Source organism: Andrographis paniculata, unplaced genomic scaffold, assembly GCF_009805555.1.
Source record: "Andrographis paniculata isolate CXL003 unplaced genomic scaffold, ASM980555v1 Contig45END, whole genome shotgun sequence".
Classification (NCBI taxonomy): domain Eukaryota; kingdom Viridiplantae; phylum Streptophyta; class Magnoliopsida; order Lamiales; family Acanthaceae; genus Andrographis; species Andrographis paniculata.
The window spans coordinates 3,412,220-3,428,239 of record NW_026137579.1 but is presented as its reverse complement, the minus strand read 5'-3'; the positions used below and the strand labels follow the sequence as shown (position 1 = coordinate 3,428,239).

At 29.8% G+C, this 16,020-nt stretch overlaps 1 long non-coding RNA gene across 13 annotated transcripts; it reads left to right on the top strand.

Moving 5' to 3' along the window:
- Positions 1-5,517: 5,517 nt before the first annotated feature.
- LOC127252026 (uncharacterized) lies at positions 5,518-15,061 on the top strand. 13 transcript variants are annotated; one of them, XR_007839007.1, is made up of 14 exons: positions 5,518-5,811; positions 5,886-5,989; positions 6,125-6,196; positions 6,346-6,405; positions 6,521-6,605; positions 12,466-12,573; positions 12,660-12,770; positions 12,869-12,939; positions 13,683-13,898; positions 13,975-14,078; positions 14,159-14,212; positions 14,349-14,461; positions 14,590-14,655; positions 14,800-15,057. It is a non-coding gene; the product is annotated as an uncharacterized LOC127252026 (long non-coding RNA). The 13 variants fall into 13 exon arrangements; XR_007839006.1 differs by lacking the exon at positions 12,660-12,770 and having other exon boundaries at positions 5,518-5,651; positions 5,781-5,811; positions 14,800-15,056; XR_007839011.1 differs by having other exon boundaries at positions 5,519-5,811; positions 12,660-12,711.
- Positions 15,062-16,020: the final 959 nt, after the last annotated feature.

The following is a 16,020-nucleotide window of genomic DNA, read 5'->3' as shown; positions in this document are numbered from 1 at the left end:
GACTTTGCGTTAACGTTCGCCTCCTCCTCCTCCTCCTCTATTTAAGCCAAAACCGAGTCTTGTTTTTTCATACACACACAAACAGAAACGGAGAAATCAATCTTCCTCTGTCTCCTGCTATCAATTGTGATTCTAGGGTTTGCTCGAACAGTTGTCTGACGAGACCTTGTGTTCGGGAAGCTTCCGAGGAGCGTACCTATTCCGCCTACCAGTCCATCGAACCGTACATCAGACAGTCCTCCGCCGCACCGTGAAATCGCCGCCGTTGAAGAAGATTTGACCTTCGGGAAGCTTCCGAGGAACGTACCTATTCCGCCGTCGGGTCCGTCGAACCGTACATCAAGCAGTCCACCTACTCCTAAACCGCCGCATCGTGAAATGTGATTAATTGGATCGACGAATAATTAGTTGTTCGTCTACTAGTTGTAGGAAATCCATTCATAATCAAAACACAAATCAATTCTGGACTCTGTTATAATCATTTTTTACTTACATTAATTAAACAATTATTTGTTTAACAAAAAAATTATACTATTAAATATTGTGTGTGTGTTTATTTTATTATTATTATATTTCAAATTTTCTAAACATTTAAAATTTTAAGAAATTAATATATTTTAAAAAAATCTAACACAATCAAGTGGATGTTTGATATAGAAAAAAAAATTACATATAAAACAAATTCAGTAAAAAATAAAAAAATTAAGTTTTTATTTGGTATAGATAATTTAGTTTAAGAAATATAAAAGTAAATAGAGGAATCTAGATGGATCGATAAAGAAGAAATAATTAATCCGGTAAAGTATAATTTTAACAAATGAAAATTCATTTATAATTAATTAAAATTAATATTGTTACAAATACACTTGTCATTGACCTAATTAACGTTATTATTACTTTGTAATAAAAAATAATGATCTAGTGTGATTCTCATTTTTTAAAATAATAAACAATTAAAAACTGATTTTTGTGTATATATGTGGATAAAATTTTAAATATGCATATGTCCCCACATAAAATAATACAACTAATATACCATATTGTTCTTTCTAATTACTCACGATAGATATAAAAATATACTTTCTATATATAATTACTTCCATTTAAATTATTGCACATGTATATATATATATATTCAATTATAAACATATATAATTAGAAATAGAAAATAAATTGTTTTATTCATTTACTTTAATAATTAAGTACATCCTTAATTTTAGTTTTTACTATTAGCAGCCGTTTCTTCACCATGCCGTCGCCGATCCCGTGCCGGTGAACTGATCCGGATCCGGATTCAAATGGATTCATCGGCCGCCTGCTTTAAGATAGCTTCCCGACCGCCGCCGGCGGGGGTAAACTTGGACCGGAGGGCGGAACCGGGCCTTTCGGCAGTTTACCGAACAATATTTCCGGCTGATCGAAGGCGGATTCATGGAACCGGTTAGGCGACGAAGGCGGTGGGTCCCGACTCGGACCGGAAGGGGGAACAGGTCCCCTGGGGAGTTTTCCGAATACGACTTTGGAGCTTGAGACGACGTCGTCTGCTTGCCCTAAAACCGCCGCTGATAGCGCAAGGACAAGGCCGATCACGAGGATTTTTGTTGTTTTCATTTTTACGAAGTATATTTTTTAGGATTTTTATTTTTTGTTGTGATTTCTTTAGACTTTATTTATAAGAAAAAAGTTAAATGCCACGTTTTCATTTTTTAAAATATTTATTATATTTACCTAATTCTTAAATAATACTTAACTGCTGTAATTAAGAAAGTTATTTATAATATTTAAATTTTATAAGGTTAAAAATAGATTCATTAATTATATTAATTCTTTAATTATCATCTTTTATGAATATATCATAATAATTAAAGTATTTTTTTTAATAAACTATACAGTAAAATTCATATGGGTGTGTTTGTTTGAGGGTTTGGATTTTGAGTTGGGATTTTAACAGTAAAAATTTTGAATTTGAATAGTTGTATGATGTGATATAAATAGATATTGATGTGATATTTTGAATGTAAAATTGATTTTTAGTATAATATAAAAAATGAAAAATGGGTGTTTGATTTGATATTTTTGAGGAAAAAAATGGATGAATACTGTAAATCCAATCCAATCCCCCAAACAAACACACCCATAATATATTTTGAATTAAGATAATATAATACATATAATATTTATAATTCTAATTAAACTTTTTCATATTTATTTAATATTCTTATAATATAGATATATATATACAGAATTAAGTTATGACCATACGGACTTATATTAGTATACAAAATTTATATTAATAATATTATGTCATTTTAAGATATAAAATTATATATATAAAAAGTTATTGTATAAATATAATACTATTTAAAGAATATGATAGAAATTTGTTTGATTGTAAATTATTTTCTCTTTCTTTTTTTTTAAAAAAAAATTAGATTTGTGTAAGTATTTTTATTGGTCATTACAACAAAACAAACCCTTTCTTTATAATTATTTAAACAAACAAAGATTGATTATATATATACAAATTTAACCTTAATTTAAAACACTGCAAAAAAAAAAAAAAAAAAAAAAACCGTGAAATCCAATAAAAAAATATATAATAAATAATACTCCCTCTGTCCCAAACAAGGTCCAACATTTATTTTTAGCACCGGTTTTTAGGTGGACAATATTAAGTAGGATAATTTAGAGATTAGGTGATGTGACAGAGAGAGAAATATATATTTTATTTTTTTTATTTGGATGATGTGAGGGGATAAAGTGTGGATAGAGATTAAGCATAATTAATTATTTTTTATTTTGAAAATGTTACAAGGAGGGAGTAATAAACTATACAATTAATAAATAAGCATAATTTTTAAAAGTGTAAAAGCAAATTTGACCAAGTATATTTTCATCGTGTGTAGTTGAAACAATGATACATCTTAAATAATGTAGGGTTTGTTTACACTATCAGCACCCAATCATCTTCCTTGTTTAGATAAAATTTTAAAGATATTTGAAATTTTGTAAATGAATAGTTGTTCTAATGTTTTTAAATTTGAAATATGCTTTAAATACCTGGTTTGACGCAACAAAAAATTATTTTAAACAAGTTCCCGGATATAGTGCGAGCTGAACTCTTAACGTCAACCTTATACTTTTACTATTCATTACAATAAACAATTTCTTTATATACCAATTTAATATTTCTTTATTATGAAAACATGCATGACCAAAACCAAAGACACGATCTTTGAAATACAAAAATGGAAAGCAAATTTGACCGCTTAATAACCTTAATTCCTCAAATATATATATATATAATATTAATTATTATAAACATAAGTCAAGATAAGTCTTTCGAAAAATTAGCTTCAGAATTTAAAAGAAATCCGAAGCTATCTTCTAAAAGTTCCGAAATGTGTCTCGGATAGCAGTCCGAAGAGTAAAACTCGTTGCCATTTAAGTGGCCTCCGAAAAATAGTTCGAAATTTTCGAGACCTGATCCAAAGTTATATCCAATAAAGGGGGAGTGCAATATATATCCATTAGTGGCTATGGCGGACCGAGCTGCTTATAGAGCTCCTTGTAAGCGAGATAAAGGACACATTCCTTTGGCCCAGTTCGATGATTTCCCGTATGCTTGCAGAAGTACTTCAAGTGGACGAGTTTGCAGCAGCCGAGCATCTGTCCGAGGAGAAGGAACAGCCAATTGATGGCTTTTTTCTTGTCCACCGGAGCAGACGCCATACAGTTTTTCTGGTTGCACGTCACACAGTGGGGCAGGATCGGATTCTTCCACTAAAAACTTCTTTTTTTTTTATTTTTTATGTAAATTACATAAATTGTAACAGTGTCGATTTTTTTTTAAATTTATTTATTCCAAGTACAAATCAAAAATACAATTGAAAAGTAATATTTACTTTTGCTACAAAATTTAATAATAGTATTTTAATTATAGCGAAAAATTAAAATTAAAATTTTTTTTACATAAAAATAATGATATAACAATAAAATAGAAATATTTATATAAAAAGTAAATCTATAATAACTAAAAAAGAATTAGGTATTTGTAATTGCATGACTTATATATTTATGAATGGAAGCAGTAATAATATTTAAATCAAAATTTAACTAAAAAAAACTCAATTTATTTTTTTTTTTTTTCAAAAAAACACATTATTACACTGAGAACTTTCTATAACTATTGTTGAGATTCGCTATTGATTTTCAACGGTCGTCCATATATTCAAGTTTGTAGAATTTTGTTAAAATTTTACTATTCATCTCATTTTTTTCCCCCAAAAATATCAAATTAAATACCTATTTTTTATTTTTTATATTATACTAAAAATTAATTTTACATTCAAAACATCACATCAATACCTATTTATATCACATCATACAACTATTCAAATTCAAAATTTTTACTGTTCAAATCTCAACTCAAAATCCAAACCCCCAAACAAACACACCCTTATAAGGATGTATTAAAATGGTTGTGTTATATATATATATATAATTATAGACCTTTAGCTATTATTATTTTAATTTTTCTTAAAAAAAAAACACATTATTACACTGAAAACTATCTTTCTAGAACTATTGTTAAGATTTGCTATTGATTTTGAACTCCGTAGTTCATATATTCAAGTTTTTAAAATATTTTATAAGGATGTATCAAAATGATTTTGTTTTATATAGATAATTACAGACTTTTTTGCTATTATTATTTTTTTAAAACCCTTGATTTATCGGAATTTCATTTTATAAAAGTTAAACATATCTATATTTTATAAATATATATATTTATATTTCAAAACACTAAATAAACAAACTCAAAGATATTTAAATAAACAAATATTACGCTTTAGATTGAAGTAAGTTTTTTATATAAAATATAAATCGGTAATATATAAATAATATTCTTAATAAATATTTATATGTTTTAATATTTTTAAAAAATGATATATAATAATAAAAAATAAAATTTTATATAGTATAAATAAATAGTACTATTTTTCATTTATAATTAATATAAAATTAATTTTATAAAAAATAAAATATTTTAATATAAATAAAATATTAAGGAAAAATATAAAAATTTAAATGAGTCCAATATAATATAATATTTAAAAAAATTAAAAGTACCAATTTTAGACTTACACCAATGCCCTTAATTTTTCTATATTTTTTTATTATTATTATTATTATTATTATTATTATTATTTTTATTTTTTTCGCACAGTAATATTGTATTCAATTAATCACATTATATCGTATTAACCCTAAAACTATTCACTTATATTAACCTTGTAACGATAATATTTATTTAAATTTGATTTTGAAATAATATTGAGCGTTGTAGATTGATTACGGTGCATTTTAGAATATATTTTAATATTTCCGGGCTAATAACATAACTACCTTTTAACCTTGTAACGGTAATATTTGTTCAGAATTGATTTTGAAATAATATTGAGTTTTTAATTATGGTATGTTTTAGAACATAGCATATTTGCGTGTTCAAGAAGCATGCCTCAGAATAAAGTATCTGCGGCACTTCTGTCAATACATCATCATCGAAGCAAGAGGGAGCAGCACGCGCTGTTAGGTTCGCTGGGGGTGGCGTTCCTATCCCGGCGGGGCTTGTTTAACCGGTTGGGGGCGTACGATCCTAAGCCATGATGCCCCAAAATTTATATTGATTCCTAGTTTTCATTCCCATGTTCTTCTTCTTCGAAACCCTAATTTCTATTCTCTGATTCTTTGTTCTATTCCCATGTTCTTCCTCGAAGCGCTCTCGTTTACCTGAGGATCGACCAAATTGTATGTTCTACCCTCTCTCCCTTTTAATCTCCTTTTGCATTTATCTTCCGAGGCTGCAAGTAACTTTAATACAGATATGTGGAATCGGATGAGCGGCTTTCTTGGTTTCTTGGAGGGTTAGGGTTTGATGGGATTAAGTGGATTTGGATATTTCAATTTCAAGTTATGGAATTTCAAAGTAAGGGTTGCTCGTGAATATTTTAGACGTTTCTATTTCAAAAATTTCTTGTGCCTTGATCCGATTGTTACAATTAATTTTCATCGGTTAATCTTTTCCTTCTCTTCAGTTTTCTGTTTTTTTTTTTTTTTTCAGAAACATACAGGAAAGAGCGGTTCGACTCTGGCTGTTGTATCAATTGTTGCATTTTATTTCAATTTCAAAAAGGTTTCCACGTTTCCTATGTCGCTCTAAATGTAGTGTTTTCAATTCATCTTCCCCTTTTTTTTTTTATTACAAATGCTTTCTCAATTTTCTTCTCTCTTTTGCTCTTTGAACTCAAACGTCAATTCCTGTTATCAAATCGTGTTTTCCAGTGGATGGTTCCTGCAGTGTGCAACAAAAGAATAAAGATGGCTCATGATGATAGCCAACAGGTATGATATCCTCAGATCAGTAATTGATTTTGAACGCAAACTACTTTGGTAGGAAGTGGAAGTGGCATCCGATGTCTGAGTTTTTGGAATATCAATGTCGCATAACTGTGTGCAGAAATGAGTTGAGTTTGCTGAATTGGCGGCGGAAGGGGATAGGGCTTTAACGGCAGAGATCGCAGAGATCTCAGTGCTGTATGAAAGTAAGTGATTTTATATTCCTTTTTTATTAGAACTATATATTACCTTATGTTATTCTTTATTAGTGTTTTGATTCGTTAATTTCTTCTTTCGTTTTGTTACTTGTTAAAGTGATATGAACAACTCAAAGTTAACAACTGATCACTTTTAAAATATAAATTAGTAACTTTTTATTGAATTTTCAAATTAAAATATGTTGTTTTTTAATTCCTTTGTTATTTTTTCTCTCACATATGAACTTTTTTCTGTTATAGACAATTGCGGATAATGGTTTTCTTTTAAAGCTTACGGGATGGTAAATTGTGTAATTTCACAAATCACTCTTTAAAATGAAAAGAAAAATCTAAACCATCTAGTGATTCTAGGCTACGCACTTGTATTTTTTAGAGGTTATTCTTTCAAACTAGAGGGTGGTGAATTTGGGTGATTCCACAAACCATCTCTTAAAATACAAGGGAAAACCTAAACCTTAAATGTGTTTTTCAAAATAAGTAAATAAATGATTGATTATTGTTTTTTTCCCACAATTACTCTTGCCCGTCAAAGCTAAACAATTGAGGTTTTGATTACTCCCTTACAAGTGTTTTTTCAAAAAAAAAAAAAAAAAATTCTTTTTTTTTTCATACATTACTCGATTTCCATAGCTGAATCGTTATGTTCTAAGTTCCTTCTTCATAGCCAATATAACAATATTATCTTATTTTTGCTGCTTGTATGTTAATATTCAATCTTATTTGAGTGATTCTACACACCATTTCTTAAAGTGAAATGTAAAATCCAAACCTTAAATGTGTTCTTTCATTAAAAAATAAAATTTGATCATTGTTTTCTTTCCCCTAATTACTCTTGCCTGGCTGCCTGTCAAAGCTAAATAATTGAACTTTTTAGAGGTTATCCTTTCAAACTAGAGGAGTGGTGAACTTGGGTGATTCCACACACCATCTCTTTATAATTACTCTTGCCCTTCATGTCAAAGCTAAATAATTGAGATTTTTAGAGGTTATCCTTTCAAACTAGAGGGGTGGTGAATTTGGGTGATTCCACACACCATCTCTTAAAATACGAGGGAAAACCTAAACCTTAAATGTGTTTTTCAAAATAAATAAATAAATGATTGATTATTGTTTTTTTCCCACAATTACTCTTGCCCGTCAAAGCTAAACAATTGAGGTTTTGGTTACTCCATTACATGTGTTTTTTCAAAAAAAAAAAAATATATATTCTTTTTTTTTTTCATGCATTACTCGATTTCCATAGCTGAACCGTTAGGTTCTAAGTTCCTTCTTCATAGCCTATATAACAATACTATCTTATTTTTGCTGCTTGTATGTTAATATTCAATCTTATTTGAGTGATTCCACACACCATTTCTTAAAGTGAAATGTAAAATCCAAACATTAAATATGTTCTTTCATAAAAAAATAAAATTTGATCATTGTTTTCTTTCCCCTAATTACTCTTGCCTGCCTGCCTGTCAAAGCTAAATAATTGAAATTTTTAGAGGTTATCATTTCAAACTAGAGGAGTGGTGAATTTGGGTGATTCTACACACCATCTCTTTATAATTACTCTTGCCCTTCATGTCAAAGCTAAATAATTGAGATTTTTAGAGGTTATCCTTTCAAACTAGAGGGGTGGTGAATTTGGGTGATTCCACACACCATCTCTTAAAATACGAGGGAAAACCTAAACCTTAAATGTGTTTTTCAAAATAAGTAAATAAATGATTGATTATTGTTTTTTTCCCACAATTACTCTTGCCCGTCAAAGCTAAACAATTGAGGTTTTGGTTACTCCATTACATCTATTTTTTCAAAAAAAAAAAAAAAACAAATGTTCTTTTTTTTTTTTTTCATGCATTACTCGATTTCCATAGTTGAACCGTTAGGTTCTAAGTTCCTTCTTCATAGCCTATATAACAATATTATCTTAGTTTTGCTGCTTGTATGTTAATATTCAATCTTATTTGAGTGATTCCACACACCATTTCTTAAAGTGAAATGTAAAATCCAAACCTTAAATGTGTTCTTTCATTAAAAAAAAAAAAAATTTGATTATTGTTTTCTTTCCCCTAATTACTCTTGCCTGGCTGCCTGTCAAAGCTAAATAATTGAAATTTTTAGAGGTTATCATTTCAAACTAGAGGAGTGGTGAATTTGGGTGATTCCACACACCATCTCTTTATAATTACTCTTGCCCTTCATGTCAAAGCTAAATAATTGAGATTTTTAGAGGTTATACTTTCAAATTAGAGGGGTGGTGAATTTGGGTGATTCCACACACTATCTCTTAAACTACGAGAGAAAACCTAAACCTTAAATGTGTTCTTCAAAATAAGTAAATAAATGATTGATTATTGTTTTTTTCCCACAATTACTCTTGCCCGTCAAAGCTAAACAATTGAGGTTTTGGTTACTCCATTACATGTGTTTTTTCAAAAAAAAAATATTTTCTTTTTTTTTTTCATGCATTACTCGATTTCCATAGCTGAACTGTTAGGTTCTAAGTTCCTTCTTCATAGCCTATATAACAATACTATCTTATTTTTGCTGCTTGTATGTTAATATTCAATCTTATTTGAGTGATTCCACATGCCATTTCTTAAAGTGAAATGTAAAATCCAAACCTTAAATATGTTCTTTCATAAAAAAATAAAATTTGATCATTGTTTTCTTTCCCCTAATTACTCTTGCCTGCCTGCCTGTCAAAGCTAAATAATTGAAATTTTTAGAGGTTATCATTTCAAACTAGAGGAGTAGTGAATTTGGGTGATTCCACACACCATCTCTTAAAATACGAGGGAAAACCTAAACCTTAAATGTGTTTTTCAAAATAAGTAAATAAATGATTGATTATTGTTTTTTTCCCACAATTACTCTTGCCCGTCAAAGCTAAACAATTGAGGTTTTGGTTACTCCATTACATGTGTTTTTTCAAAAAAAAAAATCAAATGTTCTTTTTTTTTTTTCATGCATTACTCGATTTCCATAGTTGAACCGTTAGGTTCTAAGTTCCTTCTTCATAGCCTATATAACAATATTATCTTATTTTTGCTGCTTGTATGTTAATATTCAATCTTATTTGAGTGATTCCACACACCATTTTTTAAAGTGAAATGTAAAATCCAAACCTTAAATGTGTTCTTTCATAAAAAAAATAAAATTTGATTATTGTTTTCTTTCCCCTAATTACTTTTGCCTGCCTGCCTGTCAAAGCTAAATAATTGAAATTTTTAGAGGTTATCATTTCAAACTAGAGGAGTGGTGAATTTGGGTGATTCCACACACCATCTCTTTATAATTACTCTTGCCCTTCATGTTAAAGCTAAATAATTGAGATTTTTAGAGGTTATCCTTTCAAACTAGAGGGGCGGTGAATTTGGGTGATTCCACACACTATCTCTTAAACTACGAAGGAAAACCTAAACCTTAAATGTGTTTTTCAAAATAAATAAATAAATGATTGATTATTGTTTTTTTCCCACGATTACTCTTGCCCGTCAAAGCTAAACAATTGAGGTTTTGATTACTCCCTTACATGTGTTCTTTCAAAAAAGAAAAAAATGTTCTTTTTTTTTCATGCATTACTTGATTTCCATAGCTGAACCGTTAGGTTCTAAGTTCCTTCTTCATAGCCAATATAACAATATTATCTTATTTTTGCTGCTTGTATGTTAATATTCAATCTTATTTGAGTGATTCTACACACCATTTCTTAAAGTGAAATGTAAAATCCAAACCTTAAATGTGTTCTTTCATAAAAAAAATAAAAAAATAAAATTTGATCATTTTTTTCTTTTGCCTTCCTGTCTGTCAAAGCTAAATAATTGAAATTTTTAGAGGTTATTCTTTCAAACTAGAGAAGTGGTGAATTTGGGTAATTCCACACACCATCTCTTTATAATTACTCTTGCCCTTCATGTCAAAGCTAAATAATTAAGATTTTTAGAGGTTATCCTTTCAAACTAGAGGGGTGGTGAATTTGGGTGATTCCACACCCCATCTCTTAAAATACGAGGGAAAACCTAAACCTTAAATGTGTTTTTCAAAATAAGTAAATAAATGATTGATTATTATTTTTTTCTCACAATTACTCTTGCCCATCAAAGCTAAACAATTAAGGTTTTGATTACTCCCTTACATGTGTTTTTTTCAAAAAAAAAAAATGTTCTTTTTTTTTTCCATGCATTACTCGATTTGCATAGCTGAACCGTTAGGTTCTAAGTTCCTTCTTCATAGCCAATATAACAATATTATCTTATTTTTGCTGCTTGTATGTTATTATTCAATCTTATTTGAGTGATTCCACACACCATTTCTTAAAGTGAAATGTAAAATTCAAACCTTAAATGTGTTCTTTCATAAAAAAAAAATAAAATTTGATCATTGTTTTCTTTCCCCTAATTACTCTTGCCTGCCTGCTGGTCAAAGCTAAATAATTGAAATTTTTAGTGGTTATCCTTTCAAACTAGAGGAGTGGTGAATTTGGGTGATTCTACACACCATCTCTTTATAATTACTCTTGCCCTTCATGTCAAAGCTAAATAATTGAGATTTTTAGAGGTTATCCTTTCAAACTAGAGGGGTGGTGAATTTGGGTGATTCCACACATCATCTCTTAGAATTCGAGGGAAAACGTAAACCTTAAATGTGTTTTTCAAAATAAGTAAATAAATGATTGATTATTGTTTTTTTTCGACAATTACTCTTGCTCGTCAAAGCTAAACAATTGAGGTTTTGGGTACTCTTTTACAACTGACGGGATGGTGAATTAAGTGATTCCACAAACTATTTTGTAAGTGGAAGGGTAAATCTAAACCTTACATGTATTTTTTCAATTTTTTTTTTTTTTTTAATTTTCTTTTCTAACCCGCTTTCCTCAATTTCCGTAGCTGAATGGAAGGGTAAATCTAAACCTTACATGTATTTTTTTAATTTTTAATTTTTTAATTTTCTTTTCTAATCTGCTTTCCTCAATTTCCGTAGCTGAATCGTTTAGGTTCTAAGTTCCTCTTCGTAGGCAATATAACAATATTATCTTATTTTTGCTGCTTGTATGTTAATATTCAATCAGCATTTGTACGCATTTAGTGTATGTAGTGTAGACTTGTTGTTTCATTTTGGTATTTTTTTCTGAATGCTTAAGAATGAATGAAATCCTATATAAAGAATATCTATATATTGCACAAAGGTATTTTCTATACTAAAGAGTTATTCAATTTGCATCTATGTGTATTCTATTTTGGTTTTTAACACATTTTTAAGTCAAGATTCTTCACTTAAGTACCACAATCAATTTTCCAAGCAATCAAATCGAACTTCCAACATAACTCTAGTTTTGGATATTTTCACTTTAGTACCACAATCAATTTTTCAAGCAATCAAATCGAACTTTCAACATAACTCTAGTTTTGGATATTTTCACTTTAACACCCTAATGTGATGAGGTTAAATAAAAAAAATGATATATATTTTCTAACCAAACATGCGTTTGTATTTAATTATTCCTCTAGTTTGTGGGTCATGATATTAACCTGTCATTGAAAGGGGTTCTTCACTATGAATGGCTACAGAGGTATTAAACATTGTTATATCTAATTGTTTATATTTCTAAATTACTTAACAAATATCTAATCATCAGTTTCTACATTTTTCTTAAGATAATTTTTACATAATTTGTTGTTTTCCAAGTTACTTACAAATATGATCACCAGTCACTTTTTCCTTCAGAATTGTTGGTTGTGATGCAGAATGATAGTTGATAGTTGGCGTATGGTGTCAACGTATGGAGTGTAGGTTGGCGTATGGTGTCAACATATGGAGTGTAGGTTGTACAGTCACTGATTATTCACACTTTGACTAGGAAAAGGGAAATGCTTTTCCAGATTTAGAGCTGCTGACGCTGGCATAAGATGGATGTCATGCTCTGTTCATCAACTGCAATGACTCACCAGGAAAACTACAACAACTAGTGGGTGATTTTTTTTTAAACTGTTTTGTTTCAAATATCCCAATCTGCTTCTTTATGGATATATTTTGTCCTTTACAATCAAGCAGATTTCTTCTTTCAAATTGCGGGCGTAGCCTCATATGGTTGGAAGTTTTTAAGGTTATTTGGTTTAGATGATTGGATGTGGGCTTGGTTTTAGGCATCCTGCAGAGTTCTTGGTGTGGAAGCAACACCACCAGCTGGTTACATTTGCATTTCCTCACCAACCAATTATTGCTTTATTTAACTAAGTCGTATTTTCCATAATTTTGTGCAGGAATTGGAACCTAAGGCTGCTCTGCATCCAAACACTTCCCAGTCTGAAGAAATAGCATCTAGTAAATGCTGGTATGTTATTTTATCCCTTTCTTTTCTTTATCATTTCTTTCTTGCTAAGTTGCACCACACAAAGGGTTATTTTCAGTTTATTTTACAATAATAACTGACCGATATTTTCAATTTAAAATTGGAGATTTAGACCTAAGTGACAATCTTGCTGTGTAGACTTGAAGGATTCAAAATTTTACTAGACTTTTCTCATTCTAATTGTGACTTTTTTCATTCACTTACAAATCAGAACAAACATGGGGTCACACAACAAGCATCATTTCTGTATTTTGTTTATATTAAACTTAGAAGTATCAGAACCAAATTCCTTGATCTGTAAGCTTTGCTATAGTGTTTTTGTTGATCTTGATTTAATTGTTGTTCTACATCTTGTTCCTAAATGACTAACTTATTTGATTTTACTCTTTTTGTATTCCAATGCCTTAAAAGCTATTGCCTTGCGTTTGATTTCTAAGACCCTGGAGATGATTAATTACTGTGGTTTTGAGGTTTCAAGCAAATAAATAGGAAAAAAAAAATCAAAGTTAGAGAGCAGAGATTTGTATGAATTGTCGATTATTCCAATTATTTGACTGATATCTTGGCTTAACACTCACACACACACACTTCTTTTCGGGTATTGTTAGCTCCAAATCCAATGCAGAGACATAATTTATATTTAATTTCCTGTAATCCAAAATACTTTACAATTATATGATTGTCTATTTCTACACTTTTCTGTTGGTATTGTTGCTACAATGCAGAAAGATGGTCAATAGTTTGCATAGGGAGTGTAGGATCTACAATAATTGAGCAACTAATAAGGAAACTTGCTTGGAGCTTGTCCAGGTATGTGTTATGTTTTGATGCCTTTCTCTAATGTTCTGTGAACATGTCAGTGGACTCTGGCAGAAAATGGATGTGATGTCACATTCATCAGCTACAATGACTCAAAGAGGAAAACAACCACAACCCAATTGGTGATTTTTTTTTTTTTTTTTTATATCATTTTGTCTTTATTTGATAGTTTATTCTACTACTAACGGATTTGTTTAGGTTATTTGGTTTAGTCGATGATTGGATACAGGGTTAGGTTTGGGCATCTTGTGGTGTTAATGGTGTGGAAGCAACACCAACGATTAAATCAATCAATATGGCTGGTTACTCCTGCATTCCATCACCAACCAATTATTTGTTTCATTTTACTGATGTCTTTATTATTTCACATTATTTTGTGCAGGAACTGAAACTATGTCTGCTCTTATCATCCAACACTACCTAATGTGAAGAAATGGTATGAAATAAATATTGTAGTACGATCTGCATTCATTGAACAACTGACAAGGAACTTGTACAGTTATGTGATATGTTTTGATGCTTTACCATATCCTCCCATAAATTGCTTGATTATTTACTCTTTGACTTGGCAGGTGAAAATGTCTCTCAGAATTTAGAGCCACTGGACTTTGGCATAAAATTTTTATGTGATGTCATATTCATCAGCTACCATGACTCACAAAGGAAAACTACCGCAACCCAGCAGGTGAGTTTTTTTCATCATTTTGTCTTTATGGATTAACTTGTTTATATTTAGCAAAACAAACTGAAGTCCATTAAGAAGCTACCTCCCTAAATTGATTCTGTATTCTCCTTCTACTGGATTTGTTTAAGTTATTTTGTGCAAGAAGCAAACTACAGCTGCTCTTTACAACCAACACTAGCACCAAATAATTGTTGGTACGTGTTTTATCGCTTCTTTTTATGACAATTTCTTCCTTGTTAAGATGCAGCACGGATAGAGTTATATTTAGTTTCATTTTTATAATAATTTCAATGCCTATATATTATGCTCGGCCAACAAAGGGATTGGACTCTTTACAGGTCTGGCAACGTAGCGTTGGGCTAAATTGTCTTGGTAGTGTGTGGTTGTGCTTAACATACTAGACTTGTGGTCTCTTTTGTGCTTCTTGTGGTGATGTTAGTTGTGTTTTTATATAGTATGTTCAGTTTGTTGCGACATATATTAGATTCAAATATTTTGTTTAACTGAATTTGTTTGTGACAATGTTGTTTTGTTTGTGTTGATTTTGATAATTTGTTTTGGTCTGAGTTTTTGCATGTTATGTTATTTAATCTATATTTAAACATACTAAGTTTGTGGTGTTTTTTTTTTTTTTTTTTTTTTTTACTGCTTTTGTTGTGTTGGTTGTTTTGTTGTATAATTTGTGCTAGTTTTTTTTTTTTTTTTTTTTTTTATGTTGGTTGTATTGTTTTGTTGTATAATTTTTTGTTTGTATGTTGTGTTTATTTGTGTTGTTTGTATTGTTTTTCCGTATTGTTTGTGCTTCTAGTGTCTTTTGTATTGTTTGTCTTGTTATGTTGCGTTGTTTGTACTTATGTATTGTTTTTTATGTATGGTATGGTGCGTTTATGGCCTCTTTTTGTGTTTCTTGTGATACTGTGTTTTTTGTGTTTGTGTCTTGTGTTTGAATATGGTATGGTTAGTTCATTGTGACAATGTTGTGTTGTTTGTATTGGTAATTTGTTTTGGTTTGAGTACTCTTTCTTAATGTTATATTTAATCTATATTCAAACATACTAAGCTTGTGGTGTCTCTTTTTGCTGCTTATTTTTATGTTTGTATTGTTTTGTCGTATTATTTGTGATTGTATATTGTGCTTATATATGTTTGGTTTGGCTTTTTATGTAATATTTATGCCTGTGTGATGCTTGTGTATTGTATTTATATGTGGCATAATGCACTTGTTGAATTTTTTATGCTTCTTGTGCTATGTTGCTTGTGATTGTATGTTATATTTATATATGCTATGGGCAATTCATTGTGATAGATACTAAATTCAAATAATATTTAACTAAATTTGTTTGTGGGATAATGTAATATTGTTTGTGTTGATCGATTTGTCTGTTTGAGTTTTTACTTGTTGTAAGTTAATATTAATCTATGTTCAAACATACTAAGCTTTTTGTGTCCTCTTGTGCCGCGTTGGTATTATTTTGCAATATTGTTTGTGCTGTGTTTATATATTGTATGATTTGTTTGTGTTTTTTTGTGTTGAGTTGTTTGTATTGTTTTTGCTTGTT